The following is a 5,717-nucleotide window of genomic DNA, read 5'->3' as shown; positions in this document are numbered from 1 at the left end:
ATAAAAAATTTGATGAACACGTTGCTAGGACCCCTTCCAGGACCCATGCAGTTGAGGGGTCTTGAAGCTTAAGCTTCATTAGCTTCACTGTAAACCTACTTCTGCTTTTTATGTTCATTCTCTTTTTCTCTTTTTTCCCCATTAAAAAAAATTAGAGTATAATTTGTATACAGTGAAGTTTACCCTTTTTATCGTGTAGTTCTATGAGCTTTGACAAATGCATACAATCATGTAACCATGGGACTTCCCTGGTGGTCCAGTGGGTAAGACTCCACGCTTCCAATGCAAGGGGCCCAGGTTCGATCCCTGGTCAGGGAACTAGATCCCGCATGCGTGCCGCAACTAAAAGTCAGCATGCCGCAACTAAGAAGTCCTCATGCTACAACTAAAAAAAAAAAAGGAATTATGTAACCTTTATCACAGTATAAATATAGGACAGTTCCATCATGTCCAAAAATCTCCCCATGCCCCTTTGAAGTCAACTTCTCCCCCCAACCCCAGCCTCTGGCAATGCATCTGTTTCTATCTCTAATAGTTTTGTCTTTTTCAGAATGTCACATAAATGGAGTCAAGCAGCAGGTAGCCTTTTGAGTCTGGCTTCTTTCACTTAGCATAATGCATTTGAATTTCACCCATGTTGTTGCGTGTTTCACACACTCTGTGCCCAGCGCTGGAGATGCTGAGATGGCGAAGGCCCAGTCCCCGCCCTCAGAGAGCTCACAGTCTAATGAAGGAGGCTCTTGGGCCCATCATCATAGGCTTTTCCTTCAATATTTAGTACACACAGCTTTGCCCTGCTAACTATCTTATTCTGCTACACCTGGCACTCCAACCACTTTGTGATCACCCTGAGGATAAAATCTCCTGCCTTCTTGAGGTATCACTTGGATTGGAAAGAGCAAGGGGTTTGAAGCCATGAAGACTCTTTGAATCCAGCTCACCCACTTAGCAGCTGTGTGACCTTGTGTTAGACTCAGAATTTGGCACAGAGTGTGTACTGAATGAATATCTGTTGAATGAATGAATGTAACCTCTTAAGTCCCAGGTACCGCCTGTGGAAAAAGGGTATAGTAGTCTCGACTTCACCTGACTGCTGTGGGGATCAGTGCCTGGTCCAGCACCTGGTGGGCATCAGTAAAGGTTTGTCCTGTTCCCCTCCCTTCCCTGGAGCCCTTTGACATCCTTCTCGGATGGGCGCGTGCACCTTGTGTAGACCTCCAAGCTGGGCAGGGTAACACCAGCATCTGCCACGTGGGAGCCGGGAGGGGCATGAGCTGAGCAGACAAGTCCCCAGAACATCCCACAGGTACTCCACAGCTACCACCCCAAGTCCAGCTCAAAGCACCCCTCAGGCTTATTCCCCCACCTCCCCTTTCATGGTACAGACAGGAAGGCCCATCAGTCCTTTCCTCTCACCGAGTATATTCCTTGCAGGGGGCTTTAGAGAAAGTCCACCAGGAGGAGAAAGCCATAACCCTTTACCAGGGGACCCTCTGGCTGAGGGTCAGGTGTCTGGTTCTCAGATCCTGGGAGGCAACACAGGCTGGCAGATGGGTGGCCACAGGACAGTCATTGTAAAGCAAATCTGTTCTTGCCTTCAAAACACACTCAGCAAGACTCAACACATTAGTTGTCATTAATCAGTTATTTGTATAATTATCTGTTTGCGGGCTGCCTTCCCTACCAGAGGGCCCAGGGCACATAGTAGATGCTCAACAAATACTTAATGATCAGATGAAAACTGTTTTGTGCCTAAAAGAATTGGCATTCTCAGTGACTATTTCTGTAGAAGGAAAGGGAACTAGGATTTGTCATTCCTCTACAGTGTCTCTGGGATGTTAAATCCTTACCTATAGTCTCCTTGTTTAATGTGTGCAGTGGCTGTTGAATGTAGGTCTTTTTCTTTTCTATACTCAAGGAAACTGGTTCAGAGGAGTTAATAAACACTCACAGTCCCATAGGTAGTCAGTGATGGAGCTGGGTTCAGACTCAGGTCCAATGCCAAAGCTCAGCCTCTGGATTTCTTAAGAATAGAAATCTCTACAATTTAGATTTTAAAAAAATATTCAGACTGATACTTGAGCAGGATATAAGTGGGTTGGATTGCAGAGTTTAACGCTTAACAACATGAATTGAAAATTTGCAGCCTGTTCTGTTTTGTGCTTTTCTAAATTGGATTTGAGAGTGTAACGCTTAACAGCATGAACTGAAAATTTGCAGCATGTTTGTTCTGTTTTGTGCTTTTCTAAAGTGGATTTGGGAGTAAATCCGAATTTCAAATTCGGATTTTTGCCACACACACATTACACACAGCCCTACATAAGCAATAAACCCCTCTCTGTGCTAGGGCGATGTGGGCTGTAGAATGGTCCTGGACTTGAGGGCAGGAGGCCTGGGTTTGAGTCTTGTTGGATAGGGAAGGGGCCTTTGGCAGGTCCCTGAACCACTCTGAACCTCACTTTTTCATTAACTGCAGAAAGAACCCCGGCTATCTCAGAGGGTTGTGGTGTGGATCAAAGGAGCAAATAAGTGAATGAGATGTTTGTGAGGGGGGTTCCCCCAGGAGGAGTTTTGTATGTGATCGTTGTCCCAAGTCTGCAGAGAGAAGTAGGGCTTGAAACACACTGAAAAGAAAGAGTCTACAGACAGGGGTCAGCAGAATCATGTGTCAAGGTGAGAAAGAAGGACCTGGTTTGTTTCTGTTCCGCCGAGATCAGCTTGGGCGGAGTGAGAACCTCGTTTGTGTGAAGTTTGTGTGCTTGGAACCCTGTAATTATACTGTCACCTGGTGTCAGCAAATATATAATGCAGGGCCAGAGTGGAATTCTCTTGGGCAAGGAAGCAGGCAACATTCTTCCTCCCTCTCTCCTGGTCCTCATTCATTCATTCATTCAGGGGCCACTGCAGGCTCTTAGCCATGCACTGAGGTCAAGTCAAGAAGGCAGTATGTTATGGGCAGTAGAGTCAGATGGATCTGGGTTTGAGTCTGACCTCCTCCCCCGAACAGTTGTGAAACTCAATTATTTGATTTAACTAAACTCCAGTTTCCTCATCTGTATTATAAGGAAAACAATTTCTGTCTCATGGAGCCATATGAAGATGAAAAGTGATGATGCTCATAAAGAAGTCTGCACAGTTCGTGGTACATAATGAACACCCAATAAATAAATAGTAGCTTATAAATCATAGTAATATAATCTCCACGGAGCCAAAATGCACAGTGGGCCAGTTTTGCCGTTTTCCTGTTTTCTCCCTCTAGCCTTTTAGAAGGTCACTGTGGGTAAGCAGAAGCAGAGGCCCAAGGGTTGGACCCATGGCAACCAAAGCCTAGGTGGCTTGCTGTGCCATGGGAACCTTGAGCTGTGCACCCAGCCCGAGAAGCTGCCCAGCTTAAGTTTCTGAATAACGACTGTGAGTAAAGATGCTCTCTACAGCAGCACAGTAAAGATCAGGCTTGCTCAGTTGCATTTAGAACCCAGGCCCATAGTGCATCTAAGACAGTCCTTTCAGAGCTATAGTATTAACAGGAAGTGTATTATGTTTTTTGTGAATCCTTGTTTTGTCACACATGGACCCCTGATATCAGGAAGTTGTCTCGGAGCTTGGAGGCTAAATGCCTGGTCAGCTTTATGCATTTTTGGAGACAACTATACACACACACACACACGCTTATACTTGTGAGTGTGGATTCTTCCAAATGCTTTTTCTTTTTAAGGTCAAACTTATTGAGATGTAATTAGTAAAATTTACCCTTTTCAGTATGAGTGTTTTAAGTGTGAGCTTGAATTCTGAGTTTTGATAAATGCATACAGTTATGTAGCCACCACCATAATCAAGATGCAGGAAAGTTCCATAATTTTCCAAAATTCTTTCACTCTCCTTTGTAGTCAACCCTCCCACCGTCTCTAGTCCTGGCAACCGCTGATCTGTTTTTGGTCCCTGTAAACTCTCCTTTTTCAGGATAACATACAAATGGAATCATACAGCATGTTGGCTTTGGGGTTTGGCTTCTTTCATGGAGTGTAATGCATTTGGGACTCCAGATGCTTTTGATTGCAGCAAGTTGAGTGGTTCTGAGATCAACATGGAAAACCAAGAGCATTCCTGTATACCATTAATAACCAAGAAAAAATCTAATTTATTTTTTAAATTTATTTTTTACTTTTTAATATTTATTTATTTATTTATGGCTGCGTCAGGTCTTAGTTGCAGCATGTGGGATCTTTCGTTGTGGCGTGCGGGCTCAGTACTTGCGGCATGCGGGCTTAGTTGCCCCACGGCATGTGGGATCTTAGTTCCCTGACCAGGGATCAAACCCACATCCCCTGCACTGGAAGGCAGATTCTTAACCACTGGACCACCAGGGAAGTCCCAAGAAAATCTAATTTTAAAAATGCACAATACCACCAAAACCCCCCTGAAGTACTTAAGAATAAAGAAAGTGAAACATGCCCAAGATATTTATAGAGAAATTTATAGCATATCATGAAAAGACATTAAAGAGGACTCAGTGGAAGAGACCGTGTTCATGAAGAGGAAACCTGATAAAGATGGTGATTCTTCCCAAGTAAATCTGTAACTTCAGTGAACTTGCAATCAAAATGCAGATAAGGTTTTTCATGGAACTTGACAAGCTGTCATGAAATTCATATAGAAAAACAAAGGCTAAGAATAGGCAAGACAGTTTTAAGAATATCAGGATTTATTATAAAGCTATGGAAATAATACACTGTGGTATAGGAGCATGGCTAGTCGGTAGACCAGGGTAACAGAATGGGGAGCTGAAATAATACTATACATGTTAGAAAACGTTACAAGTGATGGTAGAATTGAAAATCAGTAGGAAAGAATTCAGTAAATGTTATTTGGACAGTTGGGATCTGTACAGAAAAGAATAAAGTTGAATCCCTAACTCATAACATACATAAAGATAAGTTCCAGATGAATTAAAACCTAATAGTGAAAAAGCAAACATTAAACTCTTTTATGAGAAGATGTATGTGACCAGATTTCCTCAACAAGATATTAAAAAAACAAGCTATAAAAGAAAAGATTGATGCATTTATCATATAAAATTTAAAACTTCTGTACAACAGAAGACACCACAGCAAAGTTAAAAGAGCTTTTTATTGGGAAAAGATGTTTGCAATGTATATGTCCAAGGCATAATTTATACCCAGAATTCACAAAGAAGTCCTAAAAATCAGTAAGAAAAAGATGAATAACCTAATGGGGTCGGGGGGGAGACGGAAGGGATATAAATAATTCAGTTAAGGGGGCCAAATGGTCAAAAGGCATAAAATGTTGATCAACTTCACTTGTAATTGAGGAAATGCAAATTAAAACAAACATGATATACTGTTTCACATCAATCAGACTGGCAAAAAATTTTAAATCTGACTATATTAATTTGGCAAGAATGGGGAGCATGAGAACTCGTTTACACTGCAGGAAAGAGTAAAAACTGGTACAGCCTCTCTGGGGAGTGGTTTTGCATTGTCTGGAGGAAGATGCTATGCCCTGTGACCCAGCAGTTCCACACTGTGTGTAAACCCTAGAGAAAGTCTCACATGTGCTCAGGGAGACATGTATAAGAATGTTTGTTCCAGCCCTGTCTGTAATAGTGACAACTTGGAAATATGCATCAATAGAATGAATAAATAAACCGTAATATATTCATATAATGTAATAGTATACAGAGGTTAAAAATGATCTAT

The 5,717-nt window shown here is 42.2% G+C and overlaps 1 non-coding gene across 1 annotated transcript; it reads left to right on the top strand.

Annotated features, from left to right (window-relative positions):
• Window positions 1–245: 245 nt before the first annotated feature.
• Window positions 246–318, top strand: TRNAW-CCA (transfer RNA tryptophan (anticodon CCA)). Its single transcript has one exon. It is a non-coding gene; the product is annotated as a tRNA-Trp (tRNA).
• The last annotated feature ends 5,399 nt before the right edge of the window (window positions 319–5,717 follow it).

This window comes from Eubalaena glacialis, chromosome 14, assembly GCF_028564815.1.
Source record: "Eubalaena glacialis isolate mEubGla1 chromosome 14, mEubGla1.1.hap2.+ XY, whole genome shotgun sequence".
In the NCBI taxonomy this organism is placed as follows: domain Eukaryota; kingdom Metazoa; phylum Chordata; class Mammalia; order Artiodactyla; family Balaenidae; genus Eubalaena; species Eubalaena glacialis.
The sequence above is the reverse complement of the archived record's forward strand: the minus strand, read 5'-3'. Positions and strand labels throughout refer to the sequence as shown.